General features: G+C 41.8%; 1 long non-coding RNA gene across 2 annotated transcripts in view; it reads right to left on the reverse strand.

The window, feature by feature from the left end:
- Positions 1–27,352, reverse strand: part of LOC148443237 (uncharacterized) — a 233,630-nt gene that overhangs the window by 16,098 nt on the left and 190,180 nt on the right. The window contains exons 4-7 of one of the 2 annotated variants that reach the window (XR_015875715.1): positions 26,771–26,906; positions 25,092–25,431; positions 18,034–18,268; positions 16,441–16,478 (exon numbers count right to left, since the gene is read on the reverse strand). This is a non-coding gene — a long non-coding RNA (uncharacterized LOC148443237). The remainder of the gene's footprint in view (positions 1–16,440; positions 16,479–18,033; positions 18,269–25,091; positions 25,432–26,770; positions 26,907–27,352) is intronic. The other variant, XR_015875716.1, reaches the window with a different exon arrangement.

Raw genomic sequence — 27,352 nt, forward strand, 5'->3', positions numbered from 1 at the left:
GGTGCAAAGGGTAAGAGAAGGATGTTGACACCCCCATTTTGAGAAGCCACTCTCCACAAAACAGCCAAAAACATTTTTGGCGTATGCCTTCCCGGCGCACATGCTGACTACCTCCATACCCCCACTTCATACTTCCCATTTTGTCCACTGACTCAATTGGTTAATAAAAAACCACATGGGCACACCATGAGTCTAGTCTAGACTCACGGTGTGTTCGTGTTTGTGTTCATTAAAGTGGCACCCGCTACTGCTGCCTTTAAACATTGTTGAAGGAATTGTACTGCGAAACCTAATGGTTAAAAACACGTAGATAAATGCTAAAACATTCCATTTTAGCAGCTATTCGACCTTTAAGTAATATTTATATACAATAACTCATAAATGTCATCCCAACAGATGTTTTTCAACTATTAAAAATCAAGCAATTTTTAAAAAAAAAAATCTTGAAGGTTTATTGTCTCTTAAGTTACACACAGTGGAAATTAAGCATATCTTGTAGTTTCGTATGTAAATTTCCAAACAATTGTTTGTTTTTTGGAAGAGAAAAAGTTTTTAATTTTTTTAAAAATAACACCAGTACAGTTGTGTCTTCATCCAATTCTTCTAGTACAGTTGTTTAAGGTGGTCTAGGAAAAAAAAAATTAACATTTCTCCAACAAAAAAACACCAATGACAGCTATATTGCACAAAAGTTTAGCAACAAAACAAAAAACAAAAATACCTTTAGTTGCATCTAAGAAATCCTATTTTTCAAAAGTCACAACCAGGCAGTGTCTCTTCCTTGAGCATGACACATGATATGGATTTGTTCTTGAAAGTTGTAAATTGATGGTCAATATGTTCACAAGGTATTTGTTCCATTCTGAGTGAAAAAATTAAAAATTGGAAAAAAAAAATATTAACACTGTATAATAGTCTACAATACCTTTAATTTAACCCAAAATGAAAAATAACATACCAATATTGAAGATCCTCATTTAAATACTGAGAGGAGAATTCATCATAGAAGCAATGTGGCATAGATATTTTTACGGTACTACACAAAAATGTGGATACTTACTGGCAATATTTGAATAAGGCAAATTTATAGTTCAAGTAATCCAATAACTTTCTTTGACCAAAGGGCGATGGCCACGAAAACAGCAAGCATTTAGGAAAAAAATCCCATAGGACAACAGGCAAAACTCCACCATAAGAAACAAAAAAACACATACATCAATTTAGAGTTTAAAATTGGACATTTACTAAAATCCAACAACTCAATGCCTCTATTTGACTTCAGCTCCCCAACATTAGTCTGCAGCGACTTACGTCCTATTAGCATCGAGCCAGGAAAAATAGAAGGAGGGTGCAAGCTCTTATATGATTGGCGTAGCAATAAATACTTACGGTATCAGATTTAGTAAAGTGGATTTTCAAACTGCACCGGCTTAAACATACATTCACCAAATGCACCATTGCCTGCCATGAGATTCTTCAAAAGTCCTGAGTGTGACTTTCACAAGGGTGGGTTTTCAAAGGAGGTGGTGTTTTCTGGAATAAATTGGAATATGTAAAAGATAAAGGGCAATGATTAAAAAAAATACAATTAAACATATCAGAAATTTATTTAGAACATCAGCAATCAAACCTATTTGACACTATAGCATACCTGCATAAAACTGCTGTGTCTTTGTTGTACTTAGCACCGAGCCTTGGAAACAACCGTGCAGGCTGAAGTCCTTCATTTGGGATGGTCAGACAAGAGAATGGCATGGAGGCGGAGTTAATAAGGTTCGGTTGGGGGACTGCATGAGGCCTCAGGATACTTTCTCCGATTGCAGTTCAAGCCAGGCAGGCCATGGTTGGACTCAGGTGCCATGCACTCTCCATGGGTAGGTTGTCGAACGATACCATGATGAACTGAAATAGATAAACATAGGAATAGCAGGGAAAAACAAACCGCAACATAACAAAGGCTGATATATTTAAAAAAAAAAAAAACATTAACTTTTCCGCAAACTGAAAAACAACACCAAATAAAAAGTCTGCAACTCACCGTGTTGAAAGTGCTGCGTCTTTGTTCTACTTAGCACCGAGCCTTGGAAACAATCATGGAGGCTGAAGTCCTTCATTTGGGATGGTCAGACAAGAGGATGTCACGGAAGCTGAGTGGATAAGGTTAGCTTGGGGGACTGCATTAGGCCTCAGGATACTTTCTCTGAAAGCACTCAAGCCAGACAGGGCATTGTTGGACTCAGGTGAAATGCACTGTCCATGGGTAGGTCATCGAACAACAGCACGTTAAACTGAAATAGATGAACATAGGAGTAGCAGGGAAAACAAATCCGCAAAATAAAAAGGCTGGAAAACTTTATTAGACAACAATTTTACATTAGCACCAAGTAAAAAAAAAAAAAAAACATTTCAACTCACCATGTTCAAAGTGCTGTGTCTTGGTTCTTCTTAGCAACGAGCCATAGGAAACAAACGTGCAGCATAGAGACCCACATTTTGGAGACATTCACAAGTACTCATGGAAGCCGAGTGGATAAGGTTGCTGTAGAGGCCTCTGGATACTTTCTCCATTCACACAAAGACATCAACCAACCATCCCAAAATAATAATTTGCAACAGGAACAGAACTAGAAAAAAATAAAAATGCAAAATTTTACAATACGAGACATTTTACATGACATTTTAAATTTTGTAAGTTTATCTACATCTAAACGTACCTCAAAAAAACAGAACTTCCACAACTGGCAGAAAAAAACAACTCTTCCACATGAAAAACAAAAATAGGGCGCCAACAAATTGAAACGAAAAAAAACAAAAGGACCATCAAGCTAAACAGCAAGCAAAACATAATATAAACAACATTATTCGTTTTTGAAATTAATCCCTTTTTGGAAGATAGACTTATTTAAACAAAAAATTCATACTTACAATTAAAATAATCCTCGATGAGGCCTTGGCGCGAAAAGACTCGTCGTCCATACCTTCCGGCGGTGCTGAGGAAAGGTCAGCATCCTGACAAACCTCAGGATCAATATGCACCGGTAAACGGTTTGCAACAGAAATATTATGTAATATGCAACATGCATTAACAATGCTGCAAACCTTTTCCGGTGAATAAAGCAACACACCGCCACTACGGTCTAAGCACCGAAAGCTCCTTTTAAGTACACCGAAGGTCCTTTCTATTACACCCCTCGATGCTATGTGTGCTGCCTGATACCTTTTCTCAGCATCACTTTGGGGATTGGATAATGGGGTCAACAACCAGCTTTTATTGGGGTAACCCGCATCACCTAAAAGACAAAAATAAAAAACTCACCCAACAGCCAGTCGTTCTGGAATTTGCCGCTCTCAAAGTCCCGAGCTAATGACGACTGGCTTAAGACGTCCCGGGAGAGCCCACCAAAAGATTGGTTATTCTTAAGTTGGCATCGCATACCATTTGGACATTGAGGGAATGGAAATGTTGTCGGTTTCGAAAACATTCCTCCGAATGTCTGCGTGGTTGGACAGCCACATGGGTGCAGTCTATCGCGCCCAGAATGTAGGGGAACTGAGCAATTTGAAAAAAAACTAATTTGGTCTCCCTCCATTCACTATCATGATCAGGAAATTTAATGTACTGGGTCATCAATTTGAGGAATGCCTTGAGGACCTGCGATAAAATACGCAAATATGTTGGTTGGGAAAAACCGGCGACTTGGGACAGGGTCGGCTGGAAAGTGCCTGACGCAAAAAAATGCAAGGCAGCCAGGAGCTTGGACATGCCACTGACTGCCTTGTTTGAGAGCGTCCATGGTTGCAGGTCTGGCTCCATTTGATCATACAGTGCATAGATTAACGAGCTCGATAAGCGATAAATCCTTATCACTTCTACCTCGGGGAGACCGTCCAGCTCACGTCTAGTGCGAAACTGATGCGGGCGTGGAATTGACTCATGCACCAACTCACCCGATGGAGCTGCCTCCTGATCACCACTTTCGTCCATGGCCAGACGAGACCCCACTGATGCACGGACCATGAACATCCAGATGGTGTCAGTATACTGCTCCATCTTTGTAGTTGGTGTAAAAAAATGTACTTTTCGTAAGTAAAATACCTCAAAAGTGTTGGAAAATGCAAAGTTGATACAGCTGACTGCACAGATGCTGCTTCTCTCTGAATGTCCCTACCCAGGAGTGAATGACTTCCTGTCAGTGACAGGAAATACTCCTGAGGTAAAACCAGGAAGTGTGCTGAGGTAATATTAAAAACGGTGATTTAAGAGTCCCAAAAGCTCGTTTTGAAAAAAAAAAAAAATACAGCCATTACTGATATCCCTCTAACACCTTTATACCACAGGTGAAAATCATCCCAAAAAATTTTTTAGATTTTTTTCACCACCCTCCGATTGACGAAAAAAAACCGGTGATAAGTCACTTCAAAACTCTGATACTTTTACGCATTTTTCATATTGAATACGGAAACGGCGTTAAACAATTAACTTCAATAGAAGACGTATCGGCCGCCGAAATGTCATAGCGCCGAAAAGTTTACGCATTTTTTTTTTGCGTAAACACGAAATTGAATATGGTGTAATACTCACATCGCCGAAAATGACGTCAATTCTGCGTTAACCTTGCAGAAACGGACTTATCGCTTCCATATTGAATACCCCTGTAAGTGTGAGAGTTTTACTGCTAAACTATCACATTTTCTAAACTCTCACCCTTTTACATTTGGCCCCAAATGTCTGACCATGGCACATGTTTAAATTCCTTGCAGGATGTGCACTGTTGTGTGTGATTTAATACAGAGAATAATGTACACTTTTATGTTGTTCTAATATTAATTATATGTGTAAGAGCATAGACTAAGCAGTGGGAGTCAGGAATAGCAAGGGAAGGAGTCTGACAGTAACCAGATGCTGACACCAAGGGGTCAATCCTATTAGGTACTATGTGCCATTGCAATGGCGTGTAAATGCCACCAAAGACAACGCAGCTTGCACCCTTCGCTACCCAAGCAAGGTTTTGCATAATTTTGCTTGGAGCCCTATGGGGCTGCGAGCAGTATTAGGCAAATTCGGGCTGCCGTAAAGAGCGGCCACCACCGCAATGACTCGCGCCGGTGAGATCATTGCGGCTAATAGGATTGACACCCAAGATGGGCCTGTGTGCTTTAAAATGACAGGGCCTATTTTTAGTCCCAGTCCAGTCCTTGGAGTGCCACCTATGCCATGGCACAGGGCACCGCAGGGCAGGGGGCGCTGTTTGGGCCTGTCAATTTTCCTGTTTATTATTATTCTAATTTGTAGATTCCTCTTCTTTTATCCACAGCAACTCCAGGCCTCCCCTCTCTCTTCCCTGGCATTTTACCATGAGGCCATGGCCCCTTTTTGGGTGTACTATTCTGGGGGCTTTTCGTCCGGGATCCGGTCCCCTCCACGTGCACTGATCAAGATACCACTCCGACTCTTGGGAACAGCAGAATCACACCCGGGTGAGTCACCTTTGCTGTCTCTATCTTTCTGCTCTTCCTAAGTAAGGCGTGGGATCAGTGGGTGTGAGGTAACGGATTTATTGAATCCTAGAAAATTCTGCCTTTCTATAGAGTATAAGTTGTTGTCAGCAGAGTGTGTATGATGAGAGGTGTGTGCTTGTACATGTACAGAACTGAGATGTATATAAATGAGCGTCTTTAAATATACAGCCAAAGACTGCAGTTCTCATCTGCTATAAGAGGCTTGTCCTGTCGTTTGGGAGCTGCGACCCCTGGGCTGGCTATTTATTGACCTCATAGCTCTCAGTTCTTGCTTGAAGTGACACGGAGTGCCTTGCTCACGAGGGAAGTGGGTAAGCACCAGAGAACCGTGCCCCTTGCGTGTTTAGATGCACCTGCAGTTCTCAGTTCTGGCCTCTAGGTTGAGCCTGAGTCAGGTGTATGTCCGTCTAATTATTTGTATATGCTGCTAGAACATTTGCAATGTCATACTGTCAGTGTATAGATATAGCGCTGTTGGTCTTAGCCAGCCTAGCAGGACTGGCCATTTTAATAGCACTGCTCTGCTTATTGTAAAAAGTAGCAGACACTCAGCAATACATCATCATCTAATTAGGATCCCACCACACCCATATAACACTCTAAGCATCAGGAGAGAATCCAGCCATGATAAAAGGTCCTGACATTATTGCAATAGTGTGTATGGCATCATTGGTAGTAGTAATGCTATTGTATTGTATATGGGAAATGAAAATAGTATCTGAGGATACAAGGAGAATTCTCACAAGAGTTCCCACAAGAGTTCTATATGAACCAAACAGGCACGCTCAAGTTGAAGTGTAAGGATTGTACAGGGGTCCTGGTGTTACAGAACAATAGGACATCCTTATACCCAAAACTGACTGGAGTATTGGCCAAAGAAACCCCAGTAGGGCTATACTGTGAGGACAGACTCACGCGTCCAGGAGTAGGTATCTGTATCATAATTGGTACACATGTGACTGACAAAGAATATTTACAGGGGAGGGTGGGTGAAGACTGGAAGCAGGTAGTATCCACACTGCCCAGAAATATAGCAAGCAAACAAGCGCCAGTGATTTGCCCCAATATATCTATAAAAGACCCACAAAGGCCACATGCTACCCAGCTTTGGAAGCTGCTTTGCCAAATACCGAGAGCACCAAGGGTGCTGTACAACACAGATACCCTTTAGATTACATTGTGTAAACTGCACAGGAACGCTGGTGTTACAGACCACTAGGTGGTGCCCGCTTCCAGAATTATCAGGAGTACTTCCTAAAAGTACCCCCAAAGGAATCTTTATTGAAAGAACAGATTGTATGCTTGAGAAAGCCTTTATCATAACAGTGGGCACACATACTAGGAATCTGTCATATTTACAGACACTTCAGGGCCAAGATTGGCAGTTTATCTGCAGGAAGATTCCTAGAAATGTTTGTTCAGAATCTGCACCCATAGTCTGTCCCAGGGTAAGAATACCAGATCCAAGTAGAGAGTTTGATGCAAAGATTTTCCAAATTTTAAAGAGGGACCCCAGTGGAGTAAATTAATTAAGGATCCTTCAAGACATCTCTAGTATTGACTAGGAGCCGGCAACCCAAGCTGTAACGCAGCTATGGGGTCTCAAGGCAGTAAAGGTATGGCAGAATTAGAACCACGAAGTCCTGTGGAGCTAGTCAGAGATAAAGAAGGAAAAAGTGCACTTAAAGATATACAGAGGATACTCCAGAAAGCTGGGATGCCCAAACATGGATCTTTGGATCCAATAAGGTGGGAAACTTTTGCAAGAGAGCAGAAAACTTGGATCCAGCATAAGGGATATGAACATCAGGTGAACTCATTGACAAGGGTAGCTAAGCAGATTCAGAAAGGTGAGGAGGCATTAAATGAAGAAGCGGGAGAATTCCTAGAGGATTGTGGACCTAATCCACCCTCTGCACCAGCACCCTCAGCAGGAATACACACACCTTCTACACCCACAGTACCTCCTATCAGGCTCAACAGGAGAGAGGGACAATGGAAGGTAGGGCCAGCCCCACATAAGCCTTTGTACCCCACAATGTCAGAAGTAATGGGAACAGTTCCCAGGGCTGGTAGGAAATGTGCATACTGTGAATCTTGTGTACCACCTGCCTACAATATTTGCCCTTATTGTCACAATCAGGTTCCAGAGAGAGGGGAACCATGTAATTCAGATTCCCCTCAATCAACATCTGGAGTCTCATACAGTACCCCGACCACATCCCAAGGTCAGTCTCTTTTTCAAAGAGCATTGGGATCAATTCCTTGGAACAGTTTAACAAGTCCTTTACGGCCTTATGTGGGAAACAGGGTCTCCCATAGACATACAGTCTGTAAGAAAGCCATAAGCGGGCGGATTTCTGAGCCATGTGACTGCTCATACTGTAGATAACCTGAATCTTATTTTGTGCAGGACACTGAACCACCACCATACCTAAGAGACCCAGCAGGGGTTTTTCCAGTGACGGTTCAGAGAGTCCTTGAACCCGCCGCTAACCCACCACACCCAAATGTTCTAGTAAGAACACAGGTCCAATATAAGCCCTGGACTTCCAGAGAACTGGATGATATTGTTGCTAAAGCCCCAGACCCCAGAAAGAACCCCATGGCTTACCACAGATTCTTGGAAAGATTAGTATCTGTGTTGGGGGCTGTATGGGTGGATCTGGAGGAAATTTGCAGGATGACTATAGGAAGAAGTAGCCTTGCAGAGATACTGGCTCTGCCAGACAATGACCCCGTAGTAGACCTTCCTAGAGTAGGGGACAGACAGAACCCAGAATCAGGACCACTCTTTGTAAAAAGTGTGAAAGTGTGGTGTGAATTGCAGCAGCAACGTATGCCTGCAGTGCCAGAAGCAAGGCAAAGAGTAGGACAATCAGTTAAGGAATATTATGACCAAACCCATTAATCACACCTAGACAGGGGGTTTGAAGTTAATAATGAAATGCATCAGTGGATGCTCAGTACTTCCTTTTTAGGGGGATTGTTAGAGAACCTCAGAGTACAGCTATATCAGAAAAGACCAGAGGCAGGTACCATGACATTGTCAGCAGTACTTGAGGTTTTAAGAGCAATTGAAGATCAACATGAAGAAAAAGGACAAAAGCTAAGAACCAACCACAGAAGGTTACAGTCCACGTGGTACAGGAAGGGGGTTACAGACCCAAAAATCAGCCTAGGGCAAACCAAAAAGTTAGCCCAGAAGAGATAAAAAAGAAAGGGTTATGTTTCTTTTGTCAGAAAGCAGGACACATAAAAAGGGATTGTCAGAAGTATAAACAGTGGCTAGAGAATAGGCCAACAGGATCAGACAATGCCCACGTGTACACTGCATAGGAAATAGACACTCCAGTATCACGCCCTCAATTGGACACCGTAAATGCCCCTGGCCCAGAAGCAGTGGTAACCCTAACACTGCCAGAAGGGGAGCAAATACAATGTATTGTGGATACTGGAGCCAGTCGTACAGTCTTGAGGGCGGCTGATGTTCCCTAAGGGGTATTTAACAAACCAAACCATCCCAGGTACAGGACTTACAGGACATAGCATACCTTTGCGCATAAGCAAACCAGTAAAGGTATCTGTAGAGTCAGAGGAATTTAAGGTACCGGTGGAGATCCTGACCTCCACAACCTGTCCTGTTAATCTGCTTGGGGCAGATATTTTAAGTGTTTTACAGGCCACAATTGAATACAGGGATGGAAATATTATTCATAAGGGTAAATCAGGCCAAACACTGGAAAATCAGATTGAAGCAGCAATTTATCTGCTAGAGCATGCAACCCCCAAACCCCAGTCCATCCCACCTTGGTTGTCAGTAATCCCAGACAAATTATGGTCAAAGGGAAAAACTGATGTGGGATTACTAAAAGTACAGCCTGCCACGTTGCATTTAAAGGCAGGTACAATCCCTGTTAAGATAAAGCAGTATCCCCTCACCAGAGAACAAGAACATGCTATCCAGCAACAGATAGCGGCTTATCTAGCCACGGGGGTAATAAGGGAATGTAGGTCCCCATGGAACACTCCATTGTTTCCGGTGAAGAAGCGAATAGCGCCACCTGGTGGAGTCCAAGAGTATTGCATGGTTCATGACCTTAGGGAGGTAAATAAGAGATTGGTAGTGGATGTTCCTATTGTCCCAAATCCACATACCTTACTAAATCAGATACCGCCCACAGCCAAATACTATACAGTCATAGACTTAGCCAATGCTTTCTTCTCTGTACCAATAACACCAGAATGTCAGTTATATCTGGCCTTCACCAGCATGGGTAAACAGTATTGCTGGACCAGACTCCCACAGGGAGGGGCCTCATCTCCTTCAGAATTTTCAGAGGCAATGTCTCTAGTGCTGCAAGGGTGGAGACCTCAGCAACCATCTACTCAATTATTGCAGTATGTAGATGACTTTCTTCTGTGTACAGATACAGAAGAAATTTGTCAAGCTGAGACAGTCTCCTTATTGAAGTTCCTATGTGAACAGAATTGTAGAGTGTCTAAGGACAAGCTACAGGTTGCTAAGATGCGAGTTACCTTTTTGGGACACTGCATCTCACAAGTCACTATACACCTTACACAAGACAGGGTATCTGCAATACAGAAAGTACCCGAACCCACCACTACACGGCAGCTCAGAGCCTTCTTAGGCCTCATTTCGTATTGCCGTGATTGGGTCGCCAATGCATCATGGCTGATGCAGCCATTATATGATGCCCTGACAGATTCAAAGGATAAAAAGGTTAGTCTCACTGCACAGCAGAAGCAGGCTTTCCAAAATATCAAGACAGTAATATCTCAGGCACCGGCCTTGGGCCTACCAAGGTATGACAGGCCTTTTATGCTTTTCTGCCATGAGCGGGAGGGGCATGCACAGGGAGTTCTAGTGCAGGAACATGGAGGTAAACACAGACCTCTTGCATATTATTCTCTGCAGCTTGATAGCATAATAAAATGTGCCCCCTCCTGCATCAGAGCTGTAGCAGCAGCTGCACTTCTTAAAGACAAGGCTGCAGATTTAGTCCTGGACCACCATTTAATAGTACAGGTCCCACATTCTGTTACAGAAATTTTAAACCAAGCCAGAACTAAACACTTATCTGCAGCAAGACATACTAAATATGAGGTGGCACTCTTGAGTCCTACAAACATCACAATCAAGAGATGCACAGTGTTGAATCCCGCTACTCTGCTCCCTATGCAGGATTCAAGAGAGAGGAAGGAAGGGAGTACAAACACATCTGATGATACTCTTGAGACAGATCCAGATGAGTGTAGCACAGGTAAAGATCAAGATACACTCACACAACAAAATTTTTCCCAACATGATTGTTTGGAGTTAATGAAATCTGAAATGCAGGAACTTCCTAATGTTAGTGATATACCACTCCACAACCCAGACTGGGAGTTATTTGTTGATGGCTCAAGGTATTACCACAATGGATCCCCAAGAACAGGGTATGCTGTCACTACTCTGGAAGAGGTACTGATTCAGAAACCACTCCCACCTTCCTGTTCTGCACAGGAAGCGGAGTTGAGGGCACTCACTGAGGCATGTATAATGGCTGAAAACCAGACAGCAAACATATACACTGACTCCAGGTACGCCTGGGGTGTTTCCCATGATTTTGGCCCTATTTGGAAGAGTAGGGATTTTATGGGAGCGGCTGGTAAAACCATTAAGCATGCTGCTCTCATTAGGTCGTTGTTTGCAGCCATGCAGCTTCCCACCAGAGTGGCGATAGTCAAGGTGCAGGCACATACAAAGGAGAAAACAGCTGAAGCCAGGGGTAATGCCAAAGCTGATGCTGCGGCCAAACAAGCGGCCCTGATAGAAGTACCAGCCCTATATGGTATAGAAACTGACACAGCAAATAGAGAACAAACAGATATACAGACCCTGATGCAGTTTCAGGAACAAGCACTGACAGGTGAGAAAAAGGGCTGGGAAAAAGAGGGAGCCACCTGTGAGGAGAAGTTATGGAGGAAAGGAGACAGGTGGTGCCTCCCCAGGGCCTTATATCCCCTTATGGCTCAGCTGGCCCATAGTCCAGTGCATAACTCGAAGGAGTCTATGTCAAATACAGTCTCCCAGCACTGGATAGCACCAGGCTTTAATGCAGCAGCTACTGCTTATGTGGCTGCCTGCTTGGTGTGCGGAAGACACAATCCAGGACAGACAGTTAAGACACCACAGAAACATACACCCAGGCCATTGTACCCGTTTCAGAGACTGCAGATTGACTACATCCAGTTACCCAGGATGGGGACATATGAGTATGCCCTTGTTTGTATGGATTTATTCAGTAATTGGCCAGAAGCTTTCCCAGTCGCCAAGGCTACCGCCAAAACGACAGCGAAGAAACTGATTAGTGAAGTGATCTGTAGGTATGGGATACCAGAGACCACTGAATCAGATAGAGGATCACACTTCACTGGAGAGGTAATGCAACACATAATGAAAGACATGGGTATAGAGCAGGCTTTCCACGCCCCCTACCGACCGCAGGCCAGTGGGTGTGTCGAGAGGCTAAATGGGACTTTAAAACAAAAAATCCAGAAGATGATAGCTGAGACAGGCAAAACATGGGTTGACTGTCTACCAGTGGCATTATATTCAGTCAGAACAACACCCAGTAAGAAGCACAAACTGTCACCATATGAAATATTGTTTCTCAGTGCACCAAGGACAGGGTGTTACTTTCCACAGCAGCTCCAGCATAATCATGCAGATCTAACTGAATATGTAGCTGCTGTATGTAGGCAGGTAGCTAACACCCATTCTCTAGTTTTCTCCTCCCTTCCAGATCCAGATACAGTTCCAGGTTCACACTCCCTTGAACCAGGTGATTGGGTCTATACAAAGAAACACGTCAGAAGACCACTGGAACCAAGGTTCGAAGGTCCATTCCAGGTGCTATTAACCACACCTACCTCAGTGAAGCTTGGAGGACGACCTACGTGGATTCACGCGTCACATTGCAAGAAACTCACAGTCAAGTTGGAACCAGCACAATGAATCCTTTTATCTGGTTGTCAGTATTTGTAAACCTGATTATGATGAGTACATGGTCCCAAAGTAAGGGTAATCTCACAGGAGAATATCATAAGACACTACATGAGCCTTGGTCCAATTCACTTGTCCAAATGCATTACACAGCAGCACAGCAGCTCAATATAACAGATTGTTGGATATGCACACATTCACCTCTTTCCTCAAAGACCATGAACTGGGTGGAAGTGCCTTTGACACTAGATGAAGTTATAAATGTCAACTTCTTTTCCTTGCTGCCAGTCACAAAGGCAAAATATGTCACTAGGCCTGTACCCTTACTGACTGGTTTGCTAGGAAGAAATGTAAGTTTTTGTTTTTCAGTGCCCCCTACTACCTATATGCAAGAAATGCATGGATGGAACCATCAGATAAAATTGGTGGATGGATCTATAGTGAAGCCCAAGAAAAGTTCTCTTGGTCAGGTTAAATGTAAGGAGGCCATATTCAGGTTTAAGGACCTGGCTGAAAGATTTAGGCACCCCACTCATCAAGACTTGCCTTATGCAGATAACCCTCCCGTAGCAATAGATGGCTGTGATGAAAAAGGTATACCAACCATAGGAGCGTGGGTGCAGGGTGAGATACCTGAGTATTGGAATAAATCTACCTGTAGGGGGAATCCCACCTGGTTGACCCCAAATATGACAATGGTAAAACCTTTTCTCTATTTCCTCACTCAAACAATGGTGGGACATGCCCCTACTACTCTCCCTGACAATATATATTATTTGTGTGGAAGATATGCATACAAATGGTTACCATATGGGGGTTTTGGAAATTGTACATTGTGTTATCTATTACCTCCTACTTATTATGTAGAACAGATATACCCCACACACTTGAAACAATGGGATTTTAAGGAACACTCAGTTATAAGGAGGGAAGTACAGCCAGCAAAAAAGGCCAGTCAGGACTTAATCACGTTACCATGGATAAATAGGTGCTGTATTAAAAAGGCATTCTATTATATCATGGATCTAGCTAACCTCATTGATAACATAACCAAATGATATGATGATAATTTCAGATTAATGTTACGTGAACTTCAAATGATAAATAAAGAGTTATTAGCACATAGACTGGTGTTAGATTACCTGACAGCCAAAGAAGGAGGAATGTGCATGATAGTAAAGGAGGCTTGCTGCAATTATATAAATCAGACCTATGAAATTGAAGAGGCTATCGAGCAACATTTAGACAAGGTCCAAGAGCTAAAGAGACAGTTTGCCAAGGATCATACAGAGGAACCATGGTTTGGTACATCTTGGTTCTCATGGCTAAACCCAGCCAATTGGTTCAAGGGAGTAGGTGGCTGGTTCATGGGAATAGTTGAGCTTATAGGAAAATTACTACTGGCAGGAATTGTTCTGTATGCTACATATAAAATGACTAATTGCCTATTTGAAAAATGTAAGAAGAAACCTGTCACAGTAGCTTTAGTGTCTGTGGAAAAGATGCCCTTGCATGCCACGGTGACTTGGAGTCCTAAATGTAGGAAGAAGAACCCAGTCACAGCAAAGCACAGTTGTGTTTATTGTAGTTATTGTCTGTATGGCTAAACAAGTGTTAACGCAGTTATATAATTAGAACCCCTCTCTAGTTAGACTTGTGATAGGGGGCAATAACGTGGTATTGAATGATTATTATCTATCTGCATACAGTCCCTAAGATTGTTATGTACGATAAAGTAAGTACCATCAAACGATATATTGCGATCATATCACAAGTGTAGGGACAAGTGTTAATAAAAAGAGGGGAATATTAGGGTAAGACAATGCTGAACTTATTGATTAACACGTGCTGATTTTTGATGACTGTATGCCTTTAAGACAAAGACTGCATTTCGCCTTAAAAGAAAGAAATTCAGATATGTTCTCTGCAAGACTGTTGGACAGGAAGATCTGGCTCACAAGATAAGGGAACCAGAGTTATTCTTAAGTTGGAAACCGCTACTACAGGAGAGAGAAACAAGGAACAAAGTCAAGAAACCATAAATCTACCTCACTACAAGCTAGAACTGTTTTTTTGCTTTTTCCATATATGACGAGCTAATTAATTTGTAATATGTACGCCCTTAGGGCAAGAATTGATTGGATATTAGCATGCTTCAGGAAATATGTTTTATTGGTTGTTTGCTTAAATGTACACCTTCAATTTGAGGTATTAATAAAGGTGACCAGGAAGTCACAGCTCACTTCTTGAGCTAAACTTATGTCCCTATTTGAAAAATTGGGAAGGGGGGTGCCAATGCTCTTTCTGGCACAGGCCACCAAAAAGTCTAGTTACTGCTCTGGGGTAAGTGGCCACAAACATTTTGAATGCAGGGAATCTCTTTATATGCTGCACTAGCTGCTCAAGGGGGTAAAATCATGCAATCTTGAGAGTGTGTATATACTTTCTCAGCTGCCCAGACACCACAACAGTGCTGGAGCTCACCCCACCCCAAATACATAGGATGTCATAATATAAATGGACAAGTGCCAAGAGCAGGAGATGAATGCTGGTTGCCCATCACATTTCCACGGTTAAGCACCCTAGAATATTAAAAAGTTTTTTGGGGCAGCAACCAAACTGCCCCCTCCAGGAGGAGATAATAGTCGCACACACCTAATTACGGATCTTTGTGTCCAATTCCCTGTCCTCTTGCCTTCCCTTGTTCATTGGAACATGTAAGAGTGGAATATAATAATATTTATAGATTATTATTATAAACATAGCTTTTTTAAAACTTGAAACATGGCCAAATTTAGCCCTAGATTAAGTATACAATTTATCTAGGTGCAACAGGCATGGTGGTTGCCAAAAAATAATGTAATGGATCAGAAACATGAAGTCACTTTAGGTGTTGTTTTCTTGTATGTAATGTTGCAAGATCAGATTAGGGGTACTGTCTCCTGGGATGAACAGCAGCACCTTACACACAGCAGCCAATTAGTAGAACATCACTCCAGGGCTTTGGTACAAGAATTCAAAACTAGTTTTATCTGAGAGCACAAAATAAACAAAACATAAAAATAAATTATAGTCTATCCTTCTCTAATTAACATATAATTCCCTCTCTGAAGATGGAAGGACTTAAGCTGGGTACACACTGATAGATATATTAGCAGATCAATTGATCGGCCAATATATCTGGTGCTGTTCAGCCAGTGTTTACCAGCGATATGTCTGTGAATGACATTGTTCACAGGCATATCTCACAGCTGTGCTGCACAGCTGATGGCAGATATATCTGCAAATATATCTGTTAATCGGCAAGTATGTACGGCCAATCAGCCGATTGCCTGTACATATGCAGCAGCGGCTCCGGGGAGAGGGTCGTGTGGAGACAACCAGCCAGTGGGACCAGCAGCTACCTGGAAGATGATGGTCAATCAGTGTGTATGAACGACGATCATCTACAGATATATCTGCAGATCACTCGAAAGATCACTCGTCATCTTGCATGGACGAACATCATCATTCCTGGACAAAAGTCCAGGAATGATGATGTTCGTCCATGCAAGATGACGTTTTGCCTCTTTCTGAGTTCCATTTTTTTGGAGGGAAAAATCCGAACTCCACGTGCAAACTCGAACCTATCCGAGCCTGCACATCCCTACTGCAAAGTGCCACCAAGACTGTCAGAATGCTGTCACTTCATGAATACAAACACGGCCTTTTTTCCCACTTGCCCCAAAGCAATGCGCAGGAAATTTAGAGATATTATGGTACTGTAATCTAATTGCATTGTGTATAAACAAATATCACAGATAATTGGATACCCATGTAGGCATGCTGCTCTGTAAGACCAAACTCTTGGGGAAAAATAACTTAAATAACTTTACTGTATTTAATGTGCACAAGAAAGCAATTAGACTTACCTAACACATCCCCAAAGATAAACGATATGACACAGGAACTGTAAAGAAAAACATGGAATCACCAGTGGCACATTGAATTCATGTTGTGTTGCAATCCATTTGCCCTTCCTGCAGTAATCAACTATTAAGGTAATATTAACCCCTAATGTGCTGTAGAATAATACCCATCCATTAGAATAAATATTAGGACTTGTCAGGAATATTTTAGTAATCAGAGGTGGATTTGGAAATAAATTGGTCACTGGAACATTTTCTGGAAGTGGCCTCATGTGGGCAGCACCTAATCAACTGTTGGTGGGACAAACATCAAGGTAGGTGGGATTACTTCTTCAAAAAGTAATGGCAGGCGGAGTTACACCCACAAAAGGCAGAGCATAACATAGTAGCTGGATCTGACTCAAACAGTTTAGAAGTATTGTGTTGTATTAGAAGTAGCAAAGAAATTAAAAACTGGGCTGACTTTAAATCCTCTGCACACTCAATAAATTAAGTTTACATCAACTATAGCTACTTTAAGCTATACTTTATTAAAAACAATGAATATTAGTTCCCTTCAGACAGATCATCAGCTCTCCCAGTACAGAATAACCCTCCTCTCCCTCAGATAGATCATCATTTTCCCCAGTATAGAATAGCCCCCCCTCCCCAACCCCCTGAGACAGATCTCCATTTCCTGCTATCAGCAGGGCTGGCCTGAGCCTATTTATTTTGGTAAGTGAATATAGATTTTGGTGACCCATAGTGGATCTCAGCTCACTCATTCCCCCCTAGCACATGGTGGCCCTAACAGCACACACACAGACCCAGTTACTGCCCACCTCACCATACTCACTGACCATCCTCACAGCACCACATACTGCCCCTTTCACAGCCGTCTCACAGCACAGCACCCATCATCACAGCACAACACCACTCACCCCTCTCCCCACATCACAGCATCCACCCACACCACAGCAAAATCCTCTCCCTTCACAGCACTCCTCACAGCCTCCCTCAGCACAGCCCCTCTCAGCACAGCCCTCCTCATCACAGCCCTTCACAGCACAGTACCTCTAATCTCAGCCCTTCACAACACAGGTCCCCCTCATATTACAGTCCTCCTCGCAGCATAGCCCCCCTTATCACAGCCCAACAGCACAGCCCTCCTCATCACAGCCCCTCACACCACAGGCCCCTCACACCCCCTCACATCACACCTGCTCAATAACAGTAACCCTCATCACAGTCCCCCTCAAATGACAGCAGCTTCACAGAACAACTCCCCTCATCTCAGCTCTACACAGCACAGTACCTCTCAATACATCCCCCCTCAGCACAGCCCCCCTCATCACAGCACAGACCCCCTTAGCACAGACCTAGATAGACACTGATGGGTGCTATTCATGATAGTAACATGCACATTACACAGGAATGCAACAAGTTGATCTATCATTTCTAGCAAAATGTGAAGCTTTAAATCACAGCCCTTCATTCACAGCAGAGCCCCTCTCCTCTCCCAGTCAGCACCTGCTGCTGGCTCATACACAGCAGGGGACTGGCGGCAGCAGTGGGAGATTGGCAGCGCGGCCCCTCGGAGTGCAGTGCTATACTTACATTTCCTGCCAGACACGGACCAGCTCAGCCACCTCCGAGGTGCGTGGTGTCACTGTGGCACAGCTGAGCTTTCTTCCTGGACTTGGCACCGCCACCTCAGGCTGTTCTCACTTTATAGATGGACCACTCTATTAGCTGTGACAGGTTAGGGGGTGTGGCCGCAGGTGAAAAGTGGCCCCACAGACCAATCGGCTCACCTGGAATCTTCCTGCTGAAGGTAATGGACCATCTGCCCCTGTCAGTAATAATAAGTTTGCATAAGATATATAAAAAATGTAATGAACTTGCTTTAATTTCTGTAGTTATCCCTTAATAGTCAAGCATTCATATTACTTACTTCACAGTTCTAAACATATTTTAGTGTGCCATCCCCCTATTTAATAAGTAACACAGAAAGTGCAGACGACAGCTGTCCTAGAGATGGAAATAAGGGATTCAAGTAGTGTAGGAGGTGAAAAGTTTACATTTAATAAATACATTTCAATAGTTAACACCTGCTAAAACATTTAGTTAAAAATAGAAACAAGTCTTAGTTTTATTTTTTTTTAAATGAAACAAAATATTAATACTAAGCATGTTATGTAGTAGTACACAATGTAGATACATCTAAAATAGTCTCACTATTTTATAACGGTAATATTTATTTGCGATAGTCAAACACAGCGATTGCCACACTGAATATGATTATCACAATGAAATTCAGAAATTTTCATATCACACTGAATTTGAAAGAATCAAAAGCTAGTTAATAACATATAACGTATCAAAAAATATCAAATGTATTAAATGTAGCAATTGTTACCACCTTCATTCCCTCTGTATAGCTCAGTTGATAGTGGAATAATTTGTGTATGTAGCTCTCATAAGAAACAATCAGCCATAACATTAAAACCTCCCTGGGGAAGAGGTGGCACCAGGATGCCCTAAGAAAAGAAAGCAAGCTGGCAGAGGTAGTGTGATGATCTGGGCAATGTTCTGCTGGGAAACCTTGGATCCTGCCATTCATGTTGATGCTACTTTGACAAGTATCACCTACCTAAACATTGTTGCTGACAAGTACACCCCTTCATGTTAATGGTATTCCCTGATGGCAGTGGCCTCTTTCAGCAGAATGATGCTCCCTGCCATACTGCAAAAATTGTTCAGGAATGGTTTGAGGAACATGACAGAGTTCAAGGTGTTGACTTCACCTCCAAATTCCCCAAATCTCAGTCAGATCGAGCATCTGTGGGATGTGCTGGAAAAATAAGTTTGAGCCATGGAGGCCCCACCTTGCAGCTTACAGAACTTAAATCATCTGCTGCTAACGACTTTGTGCCAGACACCACAGGACACCTTCAAAGGTCTTGTGGAGTCCATATCTTGATGTCAGAGCTGTTTTGGAGGCATGAGGGGGTCCTACACAATATTAGGCAGGTAGTTTTAATGTTGAAAATGATGGGTGTATAACTCATTGCTTTACTATCCATATTGGTAATGTGATATATTTTGCTTATTTGACTACTATACATTGTGTCAACATTGGGATAAACTGATATATGTATTATAGAAAAGTATTTAATTGTATATATTGCTTACTTGTATTTTGGACTACTTTCTGTTGGGTAGCGCAAGTACACACAATGGTTAGCAGTGCTATCTTACAGAAGTGGATCGCACATTGTATTCCAAAAATAGGGCCTTATCTGTGTATAATGTACCGTACATGCTCCCATGCTTGCATGGGTATTCTCTGGGAAATCCTGCTTCCTCCCACACTTTTTTTTAATACAAATGTGTGGAGAGGAAAAGAAAGTATGGACATCAGCCCATTTAGGTTTGGGTGGACATGATAAGATACTGGAATTATCATTTGGAGGGTACTAACAATAACAGATTGCGCAAATGCAGCTATAAAAACAGTAATATGTTGTGGATCTTCTAGGTAAGCAAAGCCGACCATAGTAGCTAATATGGCCATGAAAAGGAGACTGGTGAATCTATTTGTCAGATTCTGAAATTTGGCAGAATTTCAGAGATTTCCCATTATTTGCCTAGCTTTACAAATAATGAATTCCCACTGGAAATTGGAGCAAATAATGTGCAAGAAACATAAAACAGCTGATCGGTAACTATCAACACATGTCACTTGATTATAGCCTTATTAAAGAAGTTTACAACTCCTTAGACACTCATTATTCCAGGAGTGTACAGGGGAAATCATTTGTGAATACACTATGTGACACTACCTATGGTAGCCAAGACCATTGCAAAAGCAGGTGCATACGGCATTTCTACATACATTAACTGTGCACAGTATATAGGGCCTGATTCAGACACTAATGAAATTCTGATGTTTACTGTTATGTTTGTATTTTTTTCATGTAATATTTCACATATATTTTAACCCCTTTTTTCAACACTTATTATCTTTTTCCATTTTTCATGTGATGCCCTGGGGGGGTCCTGGGCTGGACGTTTTTCGGGGTGCACTGAGCCCCGGTTGTGAACCCCTTAGTGTTAGGGACTGCTAGTGACAGAGAAGCTGTGACGTGGCCTAGCAGCTTCCCATGTATTTGCAAATGCATGCAACCAATATCTCTGAATTTCAATGACCATATTGTCTTCATATATTGTTGCAAGTATTATTCAGTGTGCTGAGGAACAATAGGGGGTTAAACCCCCCTCCTTTTTCTACTTAGTATGACCCCTCCCTTTCATGCACCTGATTAGTACTGGTAGATTGATTGAGCAGCTGCCATTTTTGTTTGTTTACACTGTTGGGTAATGTTTTTTATACTGGGCATGCTTATAATTCACACTATGCATTTGCTTCAATAGTCTTGCAAAGGCGGTTGCAGTGAGGAATTATTTGCAAAGCGATTGACAGGTTTGTGGGAGGTAACAGGGAGGTGGTGACTCAAACATGACCTATTTAGGGCCATGTCTCAGCCTGTGCATCCCGTACGCAGTTGTGAAAGGTCCAGCATCTCAGTTACAAAGGACATTCTGAGTAACCACTGGGTTGCCCAGAAGTTCGATAAATGACCAATGTGCAACCGATGGTTGTGTCTTTGTTCACAAACAGAGATTCTAAGATGCTGCATGTGGTCATTTCAATACAACAAATGGCGCCTGCGATATTTGTATATTATTACACTTCGCTGCATACAAAGACACAGCAGTGATGCCATTTGTGTCCATCACTAAATCAGGCCCATAGCGCTGACAATTTCCCTTATTAACCTACACATTTTATGCCCTATTGATCATCACAATTATTTTTTATTGTCATTACCTATATGGGTATACAAAATCAAAATAACCTTGTGATCAACCAGGGTAATCTTTGTTACACAGTGATTTAAAAAAACATAAAGTAGTCTGGCCACTATCTCTCATTACATTAAGTCTTTTTATTTCCTTTGTTGAGGTGCCACAATAACTGGCAGTGACTTTATAAAGAATGATGACTTGTTTAAAGAAAAATGTTGAAAAAAAATGACCTACTTCTCTTTATATATACATATATATACATAGGAATCAAACCCACTAAGTGATTAATCATTACACAAAACAGACATGTGAGAGCGGGCCTGACTCATTGGGAATCTGTGTGCTCAGCAGGACCCAATCTGCACAAGTGCAGAACGGGTCCTGCGTGATTGCATGAAGGCCCTTGTATGCTTCTGTCTTACTGACAGAGGCAATTACGGGGATGTGCGGGGGGCAGATAAAGCCGGCGTTCATGGAAAAGGGGGTCTGTCAGCCTTGTTTTCCATGAATGCAGTTTCCTGGCCTCGCAAGCCAGCCAGCCTGAGTAAAATGAGGCTTACTCAGCAGGCTGGTGCCATCCACCATTGCGACCGATGGTAATGATAATTATCCCGGCCTGTGACCTCGTTCGCAGAGCTGGGATAGCAAATGCAGCAGGGGGTATCAGACACCTCTTGCTGCATTTGCATATTTGCAAGGATAGAATTGCAAAACTGCTATTGTGCAGCTTTGCAATTTCATTCTGTGCTGAATCACCCCAAGTAATCTAAGAGGAAGTATAGCAGAGATACTAAGACAGACATCATAAAATATTCTGATCATTAATGAATATATTACCTGGTTAAGAACCCTGGGAAAGAAAGGCCAAAGCTAAGACATGCTGAAGCTGAAATTACACTGTAACCTTTAAGGCAATATGTAAGAAGTCTATAACTTTCAGAACTCAAGAGAGAAAAGATGTATCAACTTGCAGACAAACATGACAAGACTGGAAGCAGGCCTGAAAAGTAATATTGCAGATGTGGGTGCCTACTGTATACCTGCATCATTTGGCATGCCTAGCAATAAAGGTAACATTTGTGGCAAATTAAATCATTTTAGATCGAAGTGTCCAGTAGTGTGCTGTGTGGAGAAACATTTTTCATCACCTAAAGTAGAACTGGCCAACCTGTCATTCTCCAGCTGTTGTGAAACTACAAGTCCTTGCATGCTTTACGAGCTGATCAGTGGGAGGGCATGCTGGGACTTGTAGTTTCACAACAGCTGGACAGCCACAGGTTGGCCATACCTGACCTAAAGGGTCATCAAAAAGGGATGACACTTCAGAGGGATTTAGTCACATGACTCATCAGGTAGGGAAAGCTTAGTGTACACATGGAAATCACCATAGCAAGCATTGCTTTTGATTAAAGTACTTTGTTTACTATTAGTGAATGAGATGCAAAAAGTCAGGAAAAAGTATTCAAGCATGACAATCGCCATCAAAGGCAGAGCATCTATGTCCCACCAGGCATTTCGTGCCATACTTTCTGGAGCAATAAAGGTGTGTGAGAACACACATGTATGAGAAAGTACCATATAATTTGAAGCATGGATGACATTATAATAGACTCATGGGTGCAGGTTACTTTTCAAAATTGGATCTTCATACACGATATAAAAAAGTAGATCTTTATAAGGAATTACAATAAATAACTATATAACCTCATCTTGTGATATAAATATACAAACATCTATAAATTAGAATGTCTTCTGTGGCATGAGTATTTGAATATACTATCCAGCAAGTTTCATAGCCATCTGTGAATGTTGCATTTTACTTTCTCTGATGCATTTTATGTGGATGTGACAATAAATTAGATTTGATTTGATTTGATGTTATAAACAACAGTGATGATATTCTTATTTTTGGAGTTACTGCTCAAGAACATAACTTCACTCTACCATCAGGTATTTTCTTCAGGACAAAAAAAAAGACGTTAAATATATAGACAACTATCACCCAAGTTTTGTTTTGAAATGATTGCAATTTTGACTGACCCACTCAGACAAATAAGAAAGAAGATGATTTATCTATAGAATAAGCGTGAAAGTGTATGTGTGTCCATCTGTTTGTCCTTTATGCACAGCCACAGTTTTGCACTTAGCCCTACCAAATTTGGCATGGTGGTGTAATATGACTAGGATTAGTTTTTTGTCTATGTTTGAAGTTTTTCAGGGCCATGGAGGTCTCTCTGGTGCCCACCAAGTAGGCCATGGAGTCTCTGATTTAAAATTTTAGTTTAAGAAAGTTTTCTCTGGATGTCTTCCAGTGCTTAAAACTGCTCTGATCTAAAATAACAGGCTAATATGTACCAGTGGGGGACAGACAGGGGACCCGATTCAGAGCCGGAAGCTATTTGCACTTGCTCGTTCAGAAAAAGGGTCCGGATATTTAAATAGAGCGCTCACTCTTTGCGGTCTGTTGACGCCTCTATGTCTGAGCGAGCTAACGAAACATGCACTCGCTATTTTTTAAAAAACGCCCCCTGGCCGCTCGCATCCTACGTCATCTCCGTTATTTATTATATTAATCGAGTACATCGAAAGGCGTATGAACTGCTCGCAGTGCTTGTGGTAGCATTTTCCTACTGCAATCATGCGAGCAGTTCAGGCTAAAAGACAACCAAGTGACGTGGTCGATGACGCTGCTTTGTTAATTATGCACACCCTTAAAACACCCGTTTTGACTGTTTGGCATGCCTGCATTCGGATCTCCACTCCCTGTTTTCAAGCACCTTCCCCTGTTACCACCCACAAATTCCTCATTCTGTAACTCAAATTAGCAGGCATTCGCTATTTTGCGAGCACACAATTTCCAACAGCAATGACTGGTTCGCGCATGCGTATTACAACCCATACGCATGCGCAGTTGTGTGAACATTGCTTACGAGCGGCTCTGAAAGAGGCCCAGAGTGCCAACTGAAGAGCAATGAGTCAGAGGATCAATTGTCACACTGCACCTGCACTGACAGTTATAGTACTAAGGGCCTGATTCATCTTTGGGAATAGAGTGTGAATTAGCACTTAACTGTGAACCTGGACAAACCATATTGCAATGCAAGGGGTGTAAATATTTTTTTTTTTGCATGTAGGGTAAATACTGGCTGCATTTGCAAGTAGCCCACAAATATTGCACAGCTTTAATATAACTCTACAATTTAGATGTCAGTTTGGACACCTCCCTCCCAAATCTAAATCTCTCTGCACATTTTAAATCTGCCCCACCTGCAGTGCACCATGCTTTCACCAAGATGATCAGTTAAGTGCTATATCTCACGCTATTTCCAAAGCTGAATCAGGCCCTTAGTCAACTTGGGCTTGACTTTAGAGAAAATATGAGTAATGACATTTATTATGAAGCAAGACAAGTCAATCCTGAGCTAAAGTTACAATATACTGTTGCAATCTTCAATCAAGCTCTCATCTGCTTGGAGGACAAAATTCAACAAATGGTAGGCAAGAGTCTGCATTAGCTAGGGCTTCCAACTTCTGCTATAATGTTGCACAGTTGCAGAGATTTGTGACAGAAAATGAGCCCCGGTTGGTGTACGTTCAAAAAGTTGCATATAACAGAGTTAGTTCTATGATAGGAAAAACTGGAGGCATTGTCTTTCTAAATTTAGGAGGAAAAATATACCTCATAAATCTAATCTTGGCTGAAGCTCGTAGACAAAAACAGATTTCAATTAAAGTTGCCTCAGGAAAAGCAGCAACATTGCTTATACAATATAGTTTATACAAGAGATGAGCAATGGACCCACCCGAACATTGCAAATTCGAACCGGATCTGAGTTGGTATCAGGTCTTCCGGACTGACTCAGATTCAAAAATAGGGCAAACATCATCAATCCCGCATCGTATTCTTTCAGGTTTTGGATTGCATATAAGTCCCTCCCTATCTTGATCGGCGCCATTTGCTTCACTGCATCTGTGCTGGATGGGCTGTGCTGTCTGTCCAGAGGCATGCACCTGTCAGGTGTCATTCTGCTCCAGTGCTGCAGAGGCACATGTCCAGTGTCCATCCACTCCGGTGCTGCCGACGCACCTGTCCAGCGTCCATCTGCTCCAGTGCCGCCAACGCACCTGTCCTGTGTCCATCTGCTCCAGTGTTAAAAAAATTTAACATTTTAAAAAAAAAGTTTAGAAAAGTAAGAAAACAGAAAGAAAACCTAAAAAAATATTAACAAAAGTTTAAAAACAAAGTAAAAAAATAATAAGTTAAAAAATTAAAAAATACATTGTTGTTTTTTGTGCTGTACCCCAGTGTATCCATATAAGTACTGTGACATTGCAGGCCATTCCCCAGTGTCCTTTAGTGCAGTGATGTATGGTCAAGATGAGGCAGGTGAGGCAGAGCCTTTCCTATCTTACTTAGGTATACTCCACAGTTTTTACTATAAAAATTATGAGAAAAGTTCAAAGAAAATATTATAAATATCTTCCTTGTATTATTCTAATAATTTTTATAGTAAAATATCTGGAGTATAAAGTGCATGGCAGGTGAGGCACTGCCTCCCCTGTCTAAAAACACACCAAATTTCAATAACTATATACTGCTGCACCTTTGTATAATGCCCACATGCACCCTCGGGTACATATATGTATCAATAAATCTGGCTCTGATACTAGCCAGTGCCTCTCCAGCCATTTACCTTACCACAAATCACTGCTGCAGTGCCACTCTTATTTCCTAGATGTGCCATGTTGGAAGCTGCACCTGAACTGGTGAATTGATAGGCTGGTATAAATAACGGTTCAGCTCAATAAACACCTGCTTCCTTTATATGTAGGTTACTCCAAGTGGAATAACTGGATAATGTAGATGGTAGATGTCATGCGAGAGAAAATAAATATGAGCAGCAGCTTAGAGCATCTTCCTGCCAGGATGTGTGCAATAAAATGCAAATATATTTAATACAAAAATTTGTTGTGTATATTGGTCACATACATCCATATTTACATGGTAAATAATGTGCATAAAGCAGGGTGAGGTAACCTGAGGCATTCCACCCTTTGCTGACAAACAACCTCCAGCAGTTGATCAGTTGATCAGGTTTAGGTGGTTGGTTCACATAGGATTGGACACAAGTGGGCTTCAGTGAGCCTGCTCTGCCCAAAGCATCTCTGTGTGCAATGGTGCAGAAACTGCATAATATCTTCTGACAAACTCTCCACATTCAAATAGAGAACCTTCTCCAGATGAAAGATGTCTTTCAGGAACTGAAGAACCTGATCCTACATTGATGTTCTCTCATAATTTTTTTTTTCAGAATCAAAAAATTCAAATAAATTTACAAACTAATCAATCCTTCCTTCCTTATTTTCCCTGCCTTCAACTACTCCATATACATACCACATCTCCTTCAGGCCTCTGATCTAGTTCTTGATTAAAGAAAAAATTATTGGTTTCTTTATGGGGTCATATAGTTTATTAAACTACCATACTGTCTGCCACTGTAGAGCCACTCTGTTTCCTGAATGTGCCATTTTGGAAGCTGAACTACCACGTTTGTGACGTCCACTGCTGTTGGATAGCTTCGTCTGCGAGCTAGCTCGGTGCAACCTTTTGGCCTAAACTGGATAAAATCAATATAGTGAGTTAGTCAAAACTTACTGAAAATAAATGTTATTGAGGTTAATAGAAACAAAAAAGGTGCAAATTATATAATTTTAGCCGTTTTCATGATTTTTAAAGAAAAAAATAATCAGATCCAAAACACGCATTGGTGGTTTTGCAAAACCAAATCCAGATCCAAAATATGAAGGCGATACAGATCTAAAACCAGCACCAGCAAAATTTTCATGCACACATATCTTCAGTTTATACCTCAGTGTTGAGGTAACAGTATCTGAATACTAAGTGATAGATAGATCCCTGCTAACAGGGTTTTATCCCTTAAAAAAAACAGTGGGGTCATTCTCAGAATCAATGTAATGGGTTTATAGGCAAGGACATTATATAAAATATGAAGGCTGCATATTAAATTCAAGTTCCATTATTCAACTCGGGCAATGCAATAAC

This window comes from Taudactylus pleione, unplaced genomic scaffold (assembly GCF_031769625.1).
Source record: "Taudactylus pleione unplaced genomic scaffold, aTauple2 ptg001314l, whole genome shotgun sequence".
Lineage (NCBI taxonomy): Eukaryota > Metazoa > Chordata > Amphibia > Anura > Myobatrachidae > Taudactylus > Taudactylus pleione.